Genomic DNA, 12,452 nt, shown 5'->3' with positions numbered 1-12,452 from the left:
ATATGTTGCACCTACTAATGCTCATGTATAATTTATAAGTACAACATAAATATTTAAAAACAGTTGGCTCTGCCATGAGTATAATCTATGGCAATACTAGATCTACGACAGGATTACAGAAAAAACAAACCTTCTCAATAACATAAGTACGTCACAAGTAACAATTTCTCGCCGTTGACAATATAATAGTCCTTGAGGCAGGACGCTCCACTCTCAGTAAGTTATCGAACGGAAATGTTACTCGCCAACTTGCTGATAATTACGTGCATACCTGCACTCGGCATCATAATATTGATACATCAAATATATATTATTCAATGTTATTACTGTATCATGTTACCGAAACTAATACTTGGATCGTTCGATAATCAAAAACTACAAGCTACAGTTTTCTTATTTCAATTTTATTTTCTATATATTCTCGTAGCAATGGCAAGAATAAACGGGAATTCATAGAAAAGTTTCAACAAATATTGTTTGAATTGTCTAATTAGCGTTAAGTCTGACTTTCGTACTTCAAAAATGTAATGGGTTTTAAATACGGGGGTTGTAGCGACACCTACATTCTACGGCTATAAGCACTGGTCTAAGACGTATCGAAGATTTTCCGTTTAGAGTGAACGAGCTGTTCCACCACCACCACCACAGAGTATTAGTTCGCGCTAAGTCTCGTCTCCGGCTCTAAGAAGCCGCAAGACAAAAAAAAACAAAGGGTAGTACAGTATCTAGATTTAACACGAACTAATTTATAGGTGAAATTTACTCTTATCAATACGAACGTTCACTCTTCTTGGCTTGTGCTATAAAGATTGCAAATGGCCATCTTTATGTAATAGCAATTTAAAGGAAACTTATTTTTAATACGTTATTGTGAAATCTCACACAAAGACACAATCAATCTACATTACGGTAAAAACACGACAGCCATAAAAGAAAGACGATAATGAAACTAACTATATTTCCTACATCCGCATATCATACGGCAGTATTTTTTCCTCGTCTAGCCAATAGTTAATAAACAACCTGTTTTGACATAATGATTCTTGGCACGCACTTGAGATTCCCTTTTAGAAAACGTACGAGACACAAATTGCATATACAGTTACTACTTAACTCTATATTAATATCTATGGAAAAATTACATTATTGAGAAAACGTTTCATTTTCTTCATTCTCTGATCTGTGCTAACGTAGCAGATAGGTACTGTGTGGAGTTATATATATTGGTGACATAAAATAAAATAATATTTTAAAATAAATTTATATTTTATCGTAATTAACTATTAAGAAATATGTATACAGGCGCGTTTACCAACAAATCATTTTCATATACAGGGGTGGGAAAGGTGTCTCCCCTAATCTCATTATGTTTGTCCCTCAAATTCATATTCGGTGATTCCAATTTTTGTAAGACAAGTTTATAACGTTAAACAAAATAATAGGCCTGCTAATTGTCCGAGAAAGGAACTAAATTTGTCGTTATGTTTCCGGATTGTTTTGAGCTTGTACCGATTTGGAATTTTTGTTTTGTACAGAAAGTGTGTATCCAAGGTAATCCAACTTTGAAAATATTTGGTCCGGCAATCATATTTGCAACGTTCGAGCTAAATCCATTTTAATAGTAAATTACTATTGGCATTATGCACAAGTACATACGAAGCGTTTTACTGTCTGTAAAATGTCTAGGTTGTAAATAGAAAAAAAAATATACGCAATGAGACAAAAAGTAACTCGACGCATTTCCGAGGAAAGCAACAACTATTGTTAGAATTGTCAATGAGAATTTCCGTATAAGGCTATACATAATGTAAACAAATCTAAACCTAGGTTTAAATGTACACGGACATTAAGAAATCAATCAGATATTTCAATGTTATGAAACAAAGCGCCACAACGTTGTCTTTATGTCATAGCGCCAGCGAGTACGCAGTGAGCAGTGTTGGCCTAGTGGCTTCAGCGTGCCACTCTCATCCCTGAGGTCGTAGAATTGATTCCCGGCTGTGCACAAATGAAATTTCTTTCTATGTGCCCATTTAACATTTGCTCGAACAGTGAAGAAAAACATCTTGAGGAAACAAAAAGTCGACGGCGTGCGTCAGGCGCAGAAGGCTGATCACCTACTTCTATTAGATTAACAAAATATCATGAAACAGATACAGAAATCTGAGGCCCAGACCTAAAAAGCATCTTTTTGCCAGCAAATACGCACAGTTGCTGCAGTTCTATAAATGTATTGGAATAGCTTTTTATAAGTTATAATATTATGATTAAATACTATTAAAGTAATTAAAAATTTTACACACAAATAATCGACATTATTTACGTACGTATAATACAAGTCCAGAAAGGCGTGGATAAAAACGCCACGAGTTGTGTGAAATTAAAAATAGATCAGTTATTTTCTGACTTTTCGTAATGCCTAGAACACAATTGTCGAAGGCTTAATACTCAAATATTATTAAGCAAAATTTCATATAACACAGATTTAAGCTTAGTTAAAAAGTTATACATAGTTTAATTAATTATTGTTTTATGTTATATTATATAATTTATGTTAATTGTAGGATTACTTTATTGTAAATAAATATCACACTAATTACTATTTAGTTTAATAACACGGTTATAGATTATTTTTGTTCTAGTAACAATATAATGATTATGGTTGTAAAAGATAAATTCAAAAGCAATTGGTACAAATATATTTTAATACAATTTAGTATTATTGTTAAAACAGTACGCTAGACGCAACGCCCACATTATTTTTTTAAAGGTTATTAGGGTGGTCGAAAGATTTCCACGAAATGTAATATTGATAATAAGCTTTTGATCTTGCTAAACTTTGAGAAAATATAATATTTCATCATCATTATAAATAAACCTATATTATCAGACTCTGAAATGTTTCTTAAAGTGTCTCATTGATTGGGTATTTATTTTAAAAATAATACTTTAGAGAAATGGACACAATGTGTTAATTGAGGCGTACGTTAATCGTTATTACGCATAACAGGATTGAAATAATCGTGACGCCACTATTTAACTCATATAATATACTATATATATATATATATATATATATATAGTATATTATATTATATGTGACGCACATCCACAGAGCCATCATGTCGACAAGTAACTTTGAAGAGTATAAAGGAAAAAATTGTATTTTCAATTTGTAACCATAATCGTCTTTTTTGTGTATAGTATGCAGGTCCGAAAATAGGTTGTAAGTATTTATGGATTTTTTTTCGGTATAGATATAACTTTTAACATTGCATCATTTTATCACCAATCCCTATTTTTAAAAACTAGTATTATGGCAAAACAGCTTTTGCAGTGTAAGCTAATATACCTAGTACGTGTAATTTAATGCTCTATAATGCGTGGGTTTCAGCAATTTCCACGAAGACGGGAGCTATTTGTAATTTAACTTCGTAAAACTGATTTGTGTGAGGGAACTCGAGAACTTCAAAGCGACTAAGTAGTTTAACTTTTTCTAATGTAAATTCTAATTAATGCAACATGAAATAACAGTATATAACTTATATATATACTGTAGGTTTAGTATATCTTTTACATAGAACCTTAGTAGCGTAGACAAATTAATTAATCTACTATAATGACGCTGATGAGTTCATTCACCAATTTACCTAAAAACTTTAAGGTCCGTATTCCAATATTATCAAGTCACACACAATCTCCTCTAATAAAAATGGCCTTTATTCGAGTACTATACTCTACTTTGCAATAAGTTTGAGTTATTATTATATTTAATGCTTGTACACGATCTCGGAAGGAATGAAGGCCTTCTCCAAACTCTTGTAATTCCTATTTGGTATATTCCGATCTGCCCCACTGCGCACTGAAGTATTTCCGAACCAATTCGACTTAGGGTGCTTCAAGAAAAGAACGTACCAATTCTTGAAAGGCCGGCAACGCACATGCGAGCCTTCTGGCAATGTGAGTGTCCATGGGCGGCGGTATCACTTAACATCACGTGAGCCTCCTGCCCGTTTGCCTCCTATTACATAAAAAAACTATCTTATCATTTTACCTGGTTTCTGGTGCGGGCCTCCTTTTATTGTCAACTAGGCAATTCCAAGCCTCCTGTTTGACCCATCTGCCATCACAAACGCGGGCAATGTGACCAGCTCAATTTAACTTTTTTGAGTGTGTTACAACGTCTATTATTTATATAAGGCTTCGTATTACACTGTTTTTCATTTTGTTTTTAATTTTTCACCAATGATGACGCTGCATTGTATAATCACTGCCAAATGTTAAACTTTAAATTAGTTCGATAGCCTTTGAATAGATTTTAATTTGAGTCTATTCTGAAATATAGGTCCTGCCTCTTGATATAGGACTCACTAGGAAAATACTATTAATTCATATAGGAACTGGTAACGCTTATGAATCTTAATAAAAAATTAATCAAATTAAACATCTAAATTTCAGTAGGAGTCAGCTGTGAAACTTTAACCAATAAGATAACGACAAATACGCCTCGAAAGATCCGATAGCAAATGGCGTTAATGAGGTGTTTGTTTTGCTATTACCAATAATCTCATCTATGATCTTAATTAAAATATGATTACCTTTCACCAGCCATCTACTCGTATAAGAACGGATGAAAACATGCTAAGCTGAGCTAGAAATGTCAATCCATGCTAAATACATCTAAACATATAGTGATTTTATTAAGCATATATTTTAAACATGCATGTCTATTTCAGTATTATTTTTTAATATTTATATTTCTTATTTTAGTTTGCCGTCTATTTTATTGTATTATATATTTTCTTACCTATAAATTTACATTGTAATGTTTTCCTTTAAATATTGTGCACACCTGAGGCACATGTATTGTACATATTTTATGTATGTCGTGTGCTCTGTGTAAGTCTCTATGTGTTGCCATTAAAAAAAAAAATATTACCTTGAAAAACAGCTCATAACTGCGAATAAATAGTGTTATGAAAATGCGAAACGTAAAAACGAAATGACACCAGGAGTTATAAACATTTCCTACACAATTGAGGCTGCCTTAATTTCCAAATTTTTGGCTCTACTATGTTAGTGTTTGCTGTTATAATATATAGCGACCAAAGAGTATAGAGCAAAAATTACAGAATTGTGAGTCTAGACTGTCTCGAGGGAGTACGATGACATTGGTGATAAAATAGTAGTAAACTCAATAACGACGGCTAACTGAGTTACTGTAGCGAGTAATATGTTGAATATATTTCGCCACTGATTTCTAATTTATTTACTGGACAGAGTCTCTATTCAGAATCTGGATTCAGTACAACTCACGAAGAAATTGAAGAAGAAGAGATGAGAACATGAGTTTGATTATCGTGGTGCTGACTCTAGGCATTCTTTAAAATTTCTCTAATAATTTGGGCAAATAGAATAATTTGTACTTAATAGTAACACAATTTGATCGTATGATTGTCCTTGCCCTAATTTTATTCTCACGACCTGCTTATTAACAGTTTTAAAGAGCTGTCTATGAAGTATCGGTCATTAAGAGCATTTACGAAATTGCATATATCGTATACCTAGTTTATTCAGGTAATTATCATTCCAAAGCAATAAGATTTTAACTAACACCATACTTTAAATGGTCCCGAAAATCCCCTATGAGTCATAAGGCAGACATTTTGTGTCCCTTTCATTGCGTGTTGTTCGGGTTTGGTGTTCCTTTCTTAACGGCTCCAAATTCGTATCATTAATGAATTGGCATCTGTTACCGTAAAGTGGTAGCTCTGTTGTGGAATGTCAGGCCATGTCAGGAAGGATGGCTTCTGATGATGACAACCGATGTTCTTCTCTAGTTTTGAAGTTTAAGGCTTAATACAGCGGGCTCAATACTTAGTCTCCATAGAAATTCCATACCAATTACTCGATTTTTGTCTAATTAACTTATGTTACAAAATGACTTACAGTATTCTTGTTTTACTAAATCTATTAAAATGTTCACACGATCATGCCCTCGTATTGGAGGGACAACTCTTGAAATCTTTTAAGTGCGTCATGGGTGAAAAACTTTCACATAATTGTTTTACGCTCAGTTGATATCTGAACATTAAACTTATTGTCTGTACATTGATAATATTAAGAACCTATAAACATAGTCGAGTCAGTCATAGACAACTGACAGTTTAAAAAATTTGGAAATTGGTAGAGCTATTTCTTGAGTAAATGAACGTAGAATTGACTGGTTATGTCCTTCATGATAATAATACTACTTTAAATTTTAATGTGCGCCTAAAAACATCTAGAATCCAAGCTATTGTAGACTGTAATAATAATAATATTTGACGTAGGCTGGTCAATTTTAATAAACTATCAATACAATCAAGTATAATCAATGTACGTACCTAGAAATTAACATACGTCTTTGGTGTTAATTAAGAAACTATTTTTGCATTTGTCCCCTTCCTAAATAAGACTGTTACATTTGGGTGGCTGGTTTCATTTATACAAACGCAGCGGTTCGCTAATGTAACATTATGATTTTATTGTATTATTCTGTAACATAAAGAAATAAAAAAATTTGTGTCCGTTGAGTGAACTGACAAAAGTTTACATGTTTCAATAACTAAGCTTCCATTAGCATTCCATTGCTTTGTTTTATTAGTATGTTCTAAGTTACTATATCTCTTATGTAGTTTTGTCCTTTTTTCGCTCTTCTTATCTAATTTAATGGTTTTTTTTTCTCAAAGTGGTTGCTTAGAAGAGATCGCTCGAAAGCCATTAGGCTGCCAGTGGCCTTCTTTTTTTATTTAATTGTTTTTTGAATACTTACAACGTGTTAATAAATAAAATATTGACTACAGAATTTATTGAGAGACAAAACGTTTATTAAAAATCAAACCAAGAGAAGTGAATCAGTGCGAAGCCGGTACGTAATGCTAGTACATCATAAAACAATAAAATGTTTGGACGTATCATTCTCACAGACAATTAGGAAAGATATTAAAACAAAGTGTACAAGATCTTTAATTGATATTATAATAAATCTTACATGTTCACTGATGTGAATAGACATTTGAATAGTTTTTCTAATTATATTTGACTGATTATTTAAAAATAACCTTTATAATTAACTTGTGTGACTCCGTCTTTAATTATATTAAATTTGTATCAAAATGCGCGTGTCTGCCTAAGTTACCAAAACTCGTAATTTTTTTATTTACGAGATATGCATGTTTAAGCTTAACTTAAGCGGAAGCCTCACTAATATTCTGTCAAAATTAAGATAAATCAACGTCGCTACAACCGTTTTAGGTCCATTGTGTCTATGTCATGATCAATTGTCAATCTTATAGGCAAGTAGATGTGCCTGACACACGTCGTCGACTTTTTGGGTTTAAGACAAGCCGATTTCCTCACGATGTTTAAGCCTTTACCGTTTGAGCGAATGTTAAATACGCACATAGAAAAAAAGTCAATTGGTTCAATAGGTGAACTATAATTGTTAGTTTTAAACTTGTCAATCCACTCTTCATGTATTTCCGAATACTAAAGAAAGTAATATTATGCAATAAACAACTTAAAACTCACTTAAAAAATTCATATGGCAACAGTATTGCGCTAATATACACTGTAACTCAAGAGCCGGCAGTAAACAGTGGCGAATACCGGTAGTTAGCAGAAGGATTCGCCTTTGTTCCCCTAATGAATAATACAGTTTTGAAAAACAAAACAGGATCGCGCGTGATCTCGCAAGATGAGACCGGTGACATTCCTTATACCTAATGTGGAACAATGTGAAATTCAAAGGGCTATTTCGAGGTACCGCCACGGTCTTTGAAACACACCGAATTCAGTTTCTTGCGCCTCGACGTGGTTACAAGATATAATTTAAAGTGATATAAGATTTCGAAAAGGAAAACGCATCATTAAATGTACACTGCCACGGGCACCAAACTTTTTAATTTTTTTTTAATTTTCTATTTATCTATACTATGTATATGTTGGAAATAAAAATATTAGTAACACATATATATTGGTTATAGGTTGTTAATTCGTAGTAACAGTTAGTTACTTTTCCTATAAACACAGGAAAAATATGGGTTTTCACGTTATGCATGATTCAAGAGTAATTTTGTTATTTGTAGTTTGGAAAATATAAGGATATATAGATTAATTATAATAATAGACACGTGATGGTGCTTTGTTTCACGTTTCTCATATCAACATCCACTAAGGAAAAAAACTCTGTTTTGTATCGCGCAGCCCGGATCTTCAACGAATACTCTTAATATTCATATTAAGAATATACACAGCGCTAAATCACCTGCATGATGAACACACCCCACATACATTCACACCATCACACGACACTTCCGAATCAGGTATTATTTAGTTAAATGTATTGATTAATTTTTATTGTTAAGAAAACACTTTTTAAACGGATTGAAGCTATGTATTATTATTATACACTTATAATTATTTACATAATTTTAAATTTAAAAAAAATCTGACGTTTCGCGTGCTTTAGAGCGTGCGTGGCCACGGTGACATGAATTTTTATTGATTTTTTCCTCTGTAAATGTATGAACTAGGGAATGCAATCCCGACTCGAGATCGTGAATTCAAGATCCCGCGGGATTAGAAATATCAATCCGGCAGGATCGCGAAATTTTCGGGATCTCGTATAGTTTAAAAAAATAATTCACGTGACTGAATACTATGAAAACTGCATGTTTGTGATAGTGAGGTTAAAAAATAAAATATTATTTGAAAGAAAACAGAAGCCTTTATACTTTAATATTACGAACTAGACAACTAACAATTTTAATTACATGAACATAATCAAAACAAAAGTAGGTATAGCTCAAGGAGATTAAAATTGATGATTTTGAAAGTAACTTCTAAAAAAAGAGTATCTTCTGAAGTGTCTCAAGAGTGCTATCTGCTAACCGGCATCTAATGTCCATTGCAATGTACCCTATGTAATGTGCAATGTCGCGTGAAGCGTCCCGAGCGGATGTGTGTAGAACCGCTGCCCATTGCAGCCCAATCTCGTCAATCTCGAACGGGATCTCGTCATATTATGCTGCGGGATTGATCCCGAAAAATTACACGGGATCGGGATTGCATTCCCTAGTATGAACCTTTTTGTAAATATCGTGTATTCCATCTTTGGCTAATTCTTTGTTATATTTATTATATATAATTTATGCTACCTGTTGGATAACGAAATAAATAAATATTTCTAAAAATAAACAAATCGGTTACCAAATTTAATACACAAGTGAACGACTTATATGCATAGTACTTACAATTGAAGTTTATTTATTTATTAAGGAACACCAACAGATTACATGTATACATTTTCTAATTAACAATATTGGGTTTTATTCTAGCATGCAATCTAATAATAGGTGTACACAACAATGACTCTAATAAATGATAGCGGACAGAGTTTACTTAAGTATTTGTCTCTTTAAACATAAATAAATTGAAACGTGGAAAATATTACATGACTTATGGCTGAGATGACTGAATTTTTTTCTGAAAACTAGGAAGTGAGTCATAATACACGTCAAGACCATATCTACAATTGCATTGGTTAAAAGTTAACTTAACTTTTAATACACCAAGTACGGTTTACACGCAATATTCTTGCGTTCTCTTCTCTATCGTGCCAAAGCCGCGTACAAATTATTTGAAGAAGTCTATTAAGTATGAGGGCGTGCAATTATTTAATGAATTACCGTCTAAAATTGTAATATTAGTGTAGTTTAACCAATTCAAAAGAGCGTTAAACATACACATCAGAATGAGCCTATTAGACTAAAATTCGATCGGCTGACGGTGTCATGTATCTCGATAATATATAATAATTTTCTCATGTAAATACAAATACATTTTTGTCATGAGATAAAAAAGTATTCAAACATTACTAGTCTATTTTTTTAATACTGTACTTATTTAAACGAAAGTTAAGCTGCGGTTGATAGGTCAATTGTTAACACGCCAATACAAACACGTGAAATGAAGTCAGGGATTATCATTTCGCTTAATTGACTTTGCGAGTTACGCTTCGTTAGTCTTAATTTTATGTTTGTGTTAGCGTTCTTTGGAAAATAGTAAGCGCGTAACAATACAGTCAAATATTCTTTTACAGGAACGATTAAAACCTTGATGGGAAGACAAAATCTAAAAGTGCCAAATTGAAGAACACGACCGTGATAAATGTTTGGTTTTGGTGCCGAAATATGGGGGCCTTTGCCAAACAATATTTTTTTAAATTATATTAATTAACATTTTTTAATTGTTCAGATAATAAATATTAAGTAAAAAAATAATTATAGCTTTTATTTACAGTGTAATAAATCTCATGGCTCGCGCCAAAAATGTATTTTATAACTACTGTTATACTATAAAACATACATTAATATATTGTTCACGATTACATCTAAGTGCACAGCATACTCTAAAAAATAGTAATTGCTTTTAACTATTCGATTTCCCGGCTTGGATAATGCTATGCATACAAATCATCAAATTTAGGTAATCTTAACAGTCTCTCACGAAGTTTATATTGTATACAACAACTGAGTGTAAATGAAATAACTTTCCCTAAGACGCCAGAACTTCAAACGTTTCATACAACAGTTTTATTCAAATTCAATTCGATATGTAGATGTTATAAAAAAATAGTTCAAATAATTTGACTTCATTTGTAAGCCTGTGTACAATAATGTCGTAAGCCTGTAAACAAATATGGGTCAAATTGGTCAAATACCTAACTGTAGCACTTGCGTACCGATGGGCATTATTTCCGTGCCACCTACTTTGATTATGTCACGCCTAGTGTGCCTAGATCCAGTCTAGATAGGTGATGGGTCGCGGTCGATGCCCTGACACCGTTGCACTGTAGGCTGATTATACAAGCATAGGCTTTTAAACATATGTTGACGCTAGTTGGTCAAATGGTTCATATAAAGAAGTTCACTGTGTATAACATGTATTTTTGCACTTCTTGCCTATCTTATGTAATTTAAATCTTTTTTTTTTATTTACTCACAGTGGCTGCCTGGAAGAGATCGCTCGAAAGTGATAATGCCGCCCGTTGCCCTCCTTTTGATTTAATTATGTTCAATTGTTTTTATATATTGTAATATAACGAAGTGTTAATAAATAAATAAAGAAAATATCTTAATATAAATTATGTGTCACGTTGTTTGTCTGCTATGGACTCCTAATCTACTCAACCGATTTCAATCAAATTTGCACAACGTGTTTAGTTTTATCTTACTTAAAGGATAGCTTAGATATATTTCTACTGTACGTGTGTATGTCACTGAACTGAAAAGGCTGGACCGATTTGTATGTTTTTTTTGTATGCGCTTGAGTGGAGCTTTGGATGGTTTAGATTCACAATCAGCCCGGCAGATGGCGCTGCAGTTTGTATTTTCATACTTTGTTCAACATCCTAATCTCTAGAAATACCATGCAGGCCAACGTCTGCCGGGCCTGCTAGTATGAAATATATGTAAAGTAACTTATACCTTAGTTCTTGAGTAAAAATTATAACTAAGATCTAAAGCATAAAATACGTATGATTATTTTGATTCCGTACTTAAGATATTAAAAAGACAATTTATTTGGTCACTCATATAATACATTCCAAACATAAAGTGTATTTTGTACAAAATTTTACGAACTTGTATATAACCAAAAATTACAAAAATCCATAATGAATTATACATCTAAACATTCCTCAGGAGTCACACTGTCGAGTGGTATAAACATTTCGGTAGCTTTTAAGTTAAACGTGTACACACAGACGGCGACACAGTCGGTAAAAATCATTTTATAATATGTAAGGTTATGTAGCTTCCCACCCTAAGTAAAACTGTATATCGTATTTGGTTTTTAAACCTAACCTAGTATCGTTAATATAGGTGAAATTAAGGTGACCGAGTGCAAAAAGCCCCGAGCTTCTAACGCGATATTGCGTCCCGCTCCAGTGCTTTTAATTTGCGAAGTAAATTCGTATAGGGGTTGTTACCCTTCGTTATCAGACATTCCTTATGGCTTGTTGATTGAATATTAACGAAAACGTTTCCACAAATATCTAATACGACTTATATTATAACAAATTTGACATAAGTGTCCAAAAAAAATTGCTTAAGCTTAGTACGAAATAAATGAAATACATTTAAGATGGTATTGTCTTTTATTAACATAGCTTTTACACATTAAAAAAAAACACTTTTTTACCGGATTGAAGCTATGTATTAGCTTATATATATATATATATAGCTATAAACTTATAATTATTTAACATAATTTAAAAAAAATCCGACGTTTCGCGTGCGTCACGGTGACTGAAAACGTGTTGAATGTCAAAAAGTATCACAGCTGTAGAGAATGTTGTATTATCTGTATTGAGAGCCCCGGAGTTGATATCATTTCTGCAAAAACCC

The 12,452-nt window shown here is 32.6% G+C and overlaps 1 protein-coding gene across 3 annotated transcripts in view; it reads right to left on the bottom strand.

The window, feature by feature from the left end:
* The window catches only part of LOC123718401 (myosin-I heavy chain), an 81,133-nt gene that overhangs the window by 33,408 nt on the left and 35,273 nt on the right, over positions 1–12,452 (bottom strand). The window contains exon 1 of one of the 3 annotated variants that reach the window (XM_045674835.1): positions 543–633. The exons of the other annotated variants lie outside the window; for them this stretch is intronic. The gene's annotated coding sequence lies outside the window, so the exon portion shown is untranslated. Of the gene's footprint in view, positions 1–542; positions 634–12,452 lie in introns of those variants that run through there. 3 annotated transcript variants of the gene reach the window in all.

The sequence above is a fragment of the Pieris brassicae genome, chromosome 2 (genome assembly GCF_905147105.1).
Source record: "Pieris brassicae chromosome 2, ilPieBrab1.1, whole genome shotgun sequence".
Taxonomy (NCBI): domain Eukaryota; kingdom Metazoa; phylum Arthropoda; class Insecta; order Lepidoptera; family Pieridae; genus Pieris; species Pieris brassicae.
This window is presented reverse-complemented; position numbering and strand designations above follow the sequence as displayed.